This window comes from Emys orbicularis, chromosome 1, assembly GCF_028017835.1.
Source record: "Emys orbicularis isolate rEmyOrb1 chromosome 1, rEmyOrb1.hap1, whole genome shotgun sequence".
In the NCBI taxonomy this organism is placed as follows: domain Eukaryota; kingdom Metazoa; phylum Chordata; order Testudines; family Emydidae; genus Emys; species Emys orbicularis.
The window spans coordinates 285593331-285601981 of NC_088683.1; the positions used below are offsets into that span (position 1 = coordinate 285593331).

The window sequence follows — 8651 nt, forward strand, 5'->3', positions numbered from 1 at the left end:
AATGGTCCTTGAAAATGGAAAAAAATAAAAAAGGAAAGAAGAAAGACCATTCCAAATGGTGACCCCCCCACCCCCATACTCACAAAAGGAGCTATAATCACTGTCCTTTTTTTTTTTTTTTTTTTTTTTTACATCAACGTCATATAAAAAACTGATAACTTGAAATGTGAAGTCTCATTTTTAGGTGATATACAATTGTATTTTAGTATATGGTTTTGCTGCATAAAAGCCTTGGAAACATATTTTAAATTTTAAAACTGATAACGTAATTTAACTCAAACTGCTTCAAATAGAATAACATTTAATGAATAAGAAGAGCATTTGTATGCATATACTGTGAACCTACAGAAGAAAACTTGATCCCACAAAGATATATGCACTAAAGAAATGTAACAGAAGAATACATTAAGAAAAGTGAATGGTAGGTATTATAGTCTTAAGAACTTTGAGCCTATATATTAATATATCTCCTTTGTCCTTGCAAAGATTTTTTTCCCCATTTTAAAACTACATTTGGGAAAATGATCAGTCCATACTATGGGCTGTTCATTTAGTTACTTTTTAAAACTTATAAATGTGAGAAATGCTAATAGAACTGAGAGCTTGCAGAAATACGAAATATGCACTTTTTCACAGGGCACTATGTTCTGCATTGGTTTCATAGGTTTGCAGTTCTTCTCTTCTTAGAAGGGAAAAACCCCTAAGACTTAGCCCTGTAGAAATATAGAAACTCCTATATCCAAAATAAAGTGTTTCACATTCCTTGAAGTAGCATTCTGGCTCCTCCTCAGGTCTCTTGTAGGCATAGCAGCTATTGGAGCCTTGTGTATCCATCAGCCCTCAAATAAGTGTAATATAAATCCAATACACCTCTCATCAGACAGGTGCAGAAGTGGTAGTTGGATCTCATAATATTTTTCTCTGTGCACTCTTCATTTAATTGGGAGCAAATTACCACCACCCCTTAAGTCTTTTCTTGGAACATCATTACTCTGCAGGCAGCCTTTTTATTCGTAAAATAAGAGATGAAGGGAAATGGAAGTAGTATCATCCCTGAGGTAAGAGTGTCCCTCAGAGTAGCTTTCTAAATCGGTGGTCTGAAGGGTTTTTTGGTGTTAGTTCTGTAGGCCTGAATCTCAGTTCTTTTTCATAGTGTATGTATGTGTTCTCTCTTTCTCTCTGTGTGTACACCTTGTTGCAAAGATGTGCTCTGTTTTTGTATAGAACTTAGTTTTATATTGAAATGTCATAATTGTCTGTTTGTACGGTAACTTCTAATATTTGTCATAAGGACTTGTACTGTTTATTAGGGAAATTGACTTTTTTACCCTGAATTTCAGGCAAAATAAATTAATTTTAGATCCTATTTCTCCAGTATTCTAAATGAGCTATTCTGGTTCATTGAGTAAATACAAACTTTTCAACTTTTTATTTTTTAATTATTTAGTACTTCTGAAGGCTGCCAGTTTGAAGGGTGCCAGACTGAAATGCTGGAGACTGAAGATTTGTGTTTTTCCACATATCAGGTACTGCAGATGTGGACTGTGCATGCTCCATAGATTGAGTAGTTTGTTAGGGTGTAGGTTTTTATATGGGTCCATGTTCAAAGAAGCTGAAACTAAGTCACTTCACCTAGATATCCGATGGTCACAACTTTTGGTGGTTGCTCAGTTGGACTGACTTCAAACTAGTGACACAGCTGTGTGAGATTCCATTTCCTATTAATCCCTTTAGCCATGTGGTCTTCCTATGAAAAACTTAGAATTATGTTCCTCCAAAATTAGGGTGAAAATGAAAAAATTGTTGCTGTCGTGTATTTTGTACTCTCTTTCTTGTCATATCTCTTCCAGTTACTGAAGAATACCAGGGTCACAATGCTTCAGCTCACTTTCTCACACAAAGAAACAAGCACAGCCATTTCCTCCCCAAACTAGAGTGTGCCACTGTTTGTGTTTAGTGCCCGGAGACCCCCCCAGTTATAATAGTAATGATTGAGTTTTGTACAGCATATAGACCCTTCCACAATCTAAACTGGTTTCCCATTTACTTCTGAATCCTTTTCAAGCTGCCCTTTTTGGTTTTTAGACACCTTATGGTTTGCTCCAAACTACATGCCACGTATGTCTGCCATCTTCCTGGTTCCTTCCTATTGCCTAGCACCAGAGTCCTCTTTGTCCCTTCACACAGTCTGACCACTGTTGAAAGTCATCACTTAAAGTCTCTCTTGTGGAGCAGCCTTCTTTTTTTATCTAACAAGCCATACATCTCACAACTTTCATTTCCCTACTGAGTTGATCCTCCTGAATGTGATTCTGCTCATGTATGCATGTGTGCTTAGCTAAATTGCTCTGTTTTGTATCCAACAGTTCTGCAAATGAATTTTGCTAATCTAAAACACCAAGAATGGTTGCCTTGTTTTTTCCAGAAAACTTTTCCCAACTTCTAAGGAAAAAGGTAACTTTTTTCTTTCTTTAAGATGGTCTTTTGTTAGATGTTGGATGATGAAGGACTTAAGACAGAAAAATATAAAGCTGTAACTCATTGAAAACGTTGAGTTAAAAGAAAATGATGGGAAAACTATCAAAGTTGTGGGGTAACAGGAATAGAAAGTCAAAGAAATTGTAACTTGTCTTTGTCTCAAAAGCCATGTACAAAAGACCTCCAGTGAGAATTTCTTTTAAATAATTCTTAAAGCCAGGGTTATAGAAATTGAGTCTTGGGGGTGAGGGGGGAAAGTATAATTAACAAGTGAAAACTTGGTTTAAAGAAACAGGGAGGAAACATAGTTTATGTTGAAGAATGACATTTTGAAATCTTTTCAGTATTTAAACATTTTAAACTTTAATTAACATCTTTCTCCTCTAAGATCTTGTATGTACAGCATGAGCAACATCAGAAGAAGCCTCCTTGTACAGATCTGCCAGTATATTTTAACCCTGTTGTGAAGGACCCACTCCTAGAGATGAAGTGGTAGCTTAATCTTCATAGATTGGCCTTTCGCATCTTTGCTCTGATAGAAAAACAGTAATGCTCCTCTAGTCAGTTGTGATGTTGGTTTTGTAACATGGATATTTGTCCACTAGGCAAAGCACATCAAAACGCCATCAGATACAAAGAATTTTCCTCCTCCACTGATATGGCCCTGATGTGAATCAGTGACCTGGAAATGAAATGTCACACAGTTTATTACCAGTTCCCTGAGCCTTCTAATCCCACTAAGGATCTAATAAAAATTATTCCAAAACCTGTTGTTAATTTGCCTTTTTCTTTATAATTAGCTCACTTGATATCATTGACTGGGATTTTTGGATTTTCTCCTGCTTCGGCCACAAAGTGATCACAGGAACTGGCATAAGTTTCCATCAGTACACCTCATTTGCTATATTACAGAATTGTCCAGGTGCATTGATTTTTTTCACCTTCCACCATCCACTACTGGCCACTGGAGAAGGTATCATTTTAGATGTAACCTAGTACAGCAGATCCTATGTTACTCTTGTTAACCAGTTAAATTACTGTGGTTAAAACAAATGGAGTAAATAGCACGGGAATTTGAAGTTTCTTCAGAAAAATATTGGAGTTATCTTAGAGATAAGAGATCATTACCCTAATTTTGGTTAATATTTAGCCTCTTGTTTCTTGAGTTGGAATGGTGTTGATTTTTACAGCAAGTGTGCTGCTGCAGTAGCATCCCCATTATCATCTTCACATGCAGCTATTTTATTAAGACAAAGAAAAAAGATTTCTCTTAGAAATTCTTCAGAAGAAATTTCGAGATGAATATGGTTTACTAGCTTTTCTTTGAAAAATCAAACTGATTATCTGATTCTTTGTGGAAATTAGCTCTTTAAGCATTGTGAACCCCTGGTAGGACTTATGCATGTATCTTCATAGGGTTTTTAATGTGCTCAGCAGGATTGCTGCCTGGATACTACGTTTATTGGTGCTGTATAAGTATTATAGATCAATTGTCAAGCAAACATTTTGCAAATCATTTATCTTTGTATATTTTCCCCAGTAGATAATTGCTTTGAAATTCATGCTGTCTGAGCTTTTAGCATTGTTATTAGATAATCAGAAGTTATTTGAATGTTAATATTGCATTTTTTTCTTTTCTTTGTCCAGATGAGTCAGGATTTCATTTTTCCAGTGGGCTTGTAATGCTGAGAGCCTATAGATGTCTTTGGAACTGCATATTACCTGATCCTGTATTACTTTGTTACTGACGTGGTCATATGTTCCCGACTTCCACCATACTCCAATAGAGTAATTCAGCTTTTTGCCTTTCTCTGACCAAGGTTGTGCAAGATTACATCCTGCAATGTTAGCTGCACAGGTGTATGAACAGTATATTACCCTTTCCTATCAGCAGGTGGAGAGACATAAAATCGAAGAAGTCATTCTTCAGACATGATTTCTCTTTTAAGAAGAAAGTATCTATTGCAGCAATTTCCCTCATAGTTCAGCCTTTTTGCGACATATATTGGAAAAATGTTTCTCATGAAGTCACTAATAATACTTACTTCATTTATTCAATACATTTTACAAAGACTAATCCTCAGAACACCCCTCTGTTGTAGGTTGCTGACTCGCATGTGAATTTTTATTGGAAGCTTGTCAGCAATTTATTTTCTTATAAAAAGCAAATCTGTTTATATCACCAAATCTATTAAGAAAAAGGGGGACATTAAACTAGAGGTATAACCTCTCTTGATAAGCAATGGTAGGACTATCTTTAACAGCTCACTTTGAATATTAGATGTGAAATCCACTTCAGTCATTTGGAAGCTGGTTCTTTTCCGGTCTTGGATGAGCATCAAAGCAGTTCCTCTGTTTTATCAATAAATGGTGACTCATGCTTTTCATAGGCTTCCATAGTGCCCCTCTAACTGTAAAGAAAGAAGGAAGTACTGTCTGATTTCTCCAAAATGTTTTCCTAATGATCTTCAGCTAGATGGAAGGTCGCTTTTCTCTGAGGCAAACTAAGCCTTCTCTCTATACAATAGTTTGCTCTCTACAATCTATGAAACTTGTCTTATCTCACTAAAGACCACAAATTATTCTTCAATTTATATAGACTTCTATTTAATAAAAAATATTTGAGCCAAATTCTGTTTTCTGTGTGTGGAAATAGAAGACATTTGACAAATATGTATCTTGATATGCAGTCCATTCGGATTGCATGTAAAAGTCCATATTCTCATGCCAAGAGAATGCATCATCTTAATTCACATTTGCTATAGGTGGGGTATAGAAAAGTGCAGAAATGCCTTATGGGCACAAGAATTCATCCTGCAGAACTTCTAAGCTCTGCAAGACAGTGCTGTATAAAAGCTGTGAAAGTATCATTTCCATTACAGCATCCTGTTTTTAACATGGGAAGAAAGTCCTTTCAAAGCATTTTGAAGTCTCCTTCCTCTGAGGTTGTGAAACTTTTTTTTTTTTTTTTTTTTTTTTTTTTTTTGAGTCTCGGATAAGGCACAGTGTTTTCTCATTTGAATGCTAGAGGGCACTATGGGTACACAAGTGAAACTGCCAAAAATTGGAAGTAATGTGCTGTCATTTCAAACTTTTCCTGCTCATACAAATATTTGCAGTTCTTGCAGAAGATAGTGTCCCATCGCTACTAGGGCAACAGAAATTCTATTTTTGTGAATGGACACTGGTTACACCTGCTTGTATTTAAACACCAATGATCAAATGTGGCCCTACACATTTAAATCTGGATAAGATTGAGAAGCATTCCTGTCTTGCAGGATACCTACTCTTCCCCCTCCCCCCCCATTCCTACTCCCCACCCTCTTCCTTTTTATAAATGAATTTATTGTATTTTTCTGAAGAGACCATGATGAAAACTGCAGTAAGATAATAGGTTAGGCAATTGCCTCCTGTTAGTCAAGGCTTTTTGTAAATTGATTATTTAATCTGCTGTAAACCAGCCCTGGAATTAGGTACATATGCAGTGAGTGCCACATCCCAATCAGAAGTACGATCTGTGTGTATGTGCAGTTTTGTTGTAGCCCTGTTGGTCTCAGGATATTAGCAAATCAAAGTGGATGAGGTAATATCTTTCATTGGACCAACTTCTGTTGGTGAGAGAGACAAGCTTTTGAGTTTACACAGAACTCTTCATCAGCTCTGGGGAATGTGCTCAGAACCACAGCTAAATATAAGGTGGAACAGATTGTTCAGTGTAAGTAGTTAACGCACATTTCAAGGGATCATTCCAGGTGAAGTGGCCAGTTAACATCTCTCCAGTCATAGGGGGGAAAGGAGAAAAAGGATGGGGGGAAGGCTGGGAAGGGAGATTATAGATTGTAATAAACCATAAATCCAGCGTCTTTATTCAGTCCATGATTTTTAGTGGCTAGCAAAGTTATGAATTTAGGCTCCCTGTCTCATCTTTTGAAGGTGTGTGCAGGTTTCTTTTGAGGATGAGGACTGAGAGGTCACATATACAGTGATTGCTTTGTGAAAAGTGTTTATATAAACCACACGGAAGAAACAACAAGCCAGGCTACTGATATAGGTATAAGGGAAATCTCCATCAACGTGATCTCAGTTTTGTGGCAGACTGATATTTCTAATGCTTTGGTTTATTCTCTAGCTCCACCTGGTTTCAGGAACCCTACATGCTGGGACTGGTACAAAGCAATTTACAGGAACCAATTTTTTGAGTAGATGCAGCCTTGAATTCCACTTAGGGGTGTGCGTGCCCAGTGCACCAGAGCTGGAGAATTTTGCTTAGCAGTACTTGTAAGAGGTGGTGCTCATGCATCATGCTCATATACCCTCCTCTGGATATATGAGGTGGTGCCTCCCCTCAGTTCCTTACCTACTCATGTCTGGAGTTGGAGCTCTCTATAGTTCCTAACCTCACAACTTCTATTCCTTAGTGACTTTTTTTGAACTGTATATAGTTCATTAGTACCATTAGTGTAGTATTAGTTAAATTTAGCTTAAGTATTTCCCTGGTGATGCCCCCACCAGGGTTTAAATATTGTCCGTCATGTAGAGGAGTGATCTCCAATAACAATCCCCACATCAAGAGCAGTGTTCGATTTGCAAATCGTTCATGAAATGGATTCAGGTGGTGAGGAATCTTCATCTAAAGTAGCACCTTCTTGAACAGACCATGGTATCTGCTTTGGCACCTGCATAGGACTGGAGGTCACCCTCGGGTTCTGGGAGTGCTGCTGTTTTGTGCTCTGGATCCAGCACCTCTCTGAAGAGATGGAGTCATTCCCTGTTGCGTGTGCCAAGGAAAAGGTTGCATAAGACCAACTGAGGCCGCCCAGGTTGTGTGGGAACTTGTCTGCCTCCTCCAGAAGGAGTGCAGAATGGAACAATGTGAATGCTGACACACAGGCTGGAGCAGGTCCTATTAACCACTGCACCAGTACAGGGGAGAATGGAAGGGGGGCAAAGACCCCGTTTTGTCGATTCTGGTTTCAGCCCTGGGGTGTCCGTTAAGTCCAGTACCAATGAGGGCGATGCCAGCACTGGCTGTTTCTGTGCCAGCGGTGTATCAGGAGGCAATGGACTGCTTTTCTGTCCTGACCCTTCCCTGGGTCCAGGACTTTTCCAGGGCAGTGTCGTTTGTAGTGCCGTTGTCTGGATGGACTGCTGAACCATCGGCACTGCACACCAATGTTTCCCTTCCAGTCAGTGAAAGTGGTGCCGATGCCAGGCCCAAGGGACCACCTTAGCACTGGGAACTTCCTCAGCTCGCTGCTGTTTGCGCTGCTGATGTTACTGTGACAGCACTCACCACTCTCCATTTTGACATCAACAGTCACGTCAGTACCACTGCTGATTTCGGAGTCAACTGCTTCTGGCACCAGAAACAATGGACGTGTACTTGGTGCTGGCAGTACCGGTTCCACCATCAGTGCCAGTTCTCTCCATTCTAGGCTATGGATGAGGCAGGCCAGTTGCTCATAGCCTCAGGGCTGGCTCCACCCTTTATCCTCTGAAGCCTGGGACTCCTTGTGTCCAGGTTGGGATCTTCCTCCTCCTGCTCTCCCATCACCTGACCCATATTGAGGGCTATTCGTGGAGCTCTGTGAGTACCAGCATTGGCAGTCATCTAGCATTCTAACGGGTCCCTGGCCCAGTGCCTAATGGCCACTAATGCCCTATCCATTCTAGTGATCTCCATGGCATCCAGGGAATGCTCCTTGGTCGTGGAAGTCCCACTCCTCATCTTGCTCTAAGGGGAGATCTTCGAGCAGATCTGTGGCAGTGTCTGTCAATTTGCTGCAGGCCCAGGCACTGGTGAACCTTCCCTCGTAGAAACTTCAGAGTCTTCCTGTCCAGATCTGTCAGTCCTGGACCAGGATCCAGCTCTGGCACAGTTAACCACTTTGTCTTCATCCCTAGACAATTCTGTAATGCCTGGCTCTTCCTCTCCTTCAGTACAGGAGGATTTCAAGGCATATGAACACCATGTGCAGCATATGACTGCTTCCCTGAGTATTCAAGTGGAGTTCCTGCAGGAGAATACCCATACATTATTGGATATCCTGCAGCCATCTGTCCCAGGAGAGTCATCCTCCCTATTAACAATATGCTCCTAGAGCCTGCTAAGGTTCTCTGGAGCACAATGGCTTCAGTACCATCTACTGTGAAGCAGTTGGAGAAACACTACT

At 39.8% G+C, this 8651-nt stretch overlaps 1 long non-coding RNA gene across 1 annotated transcript; it reads left to right on the forward strand.

The window, feature by feature from the left end:
* The first annotated feature begins 133 nt into the window (after nt 1-133).
* Nucleotides 134-5095, forward strand: LOC135886851 (uncharacterized). Its single transcript, XR_010561799.1, has 5 exons — nt 134-421; nt 1448-1526; nt 2367-2454; nt 3279-3451; nt 4126-5095. It is a non-coding gene; the product is annotated as an uncharacterized LOC135886851 (long non-coding RNA).
* Nucleotides 5096-8651: the final 3556 nt, after the last annotated feature.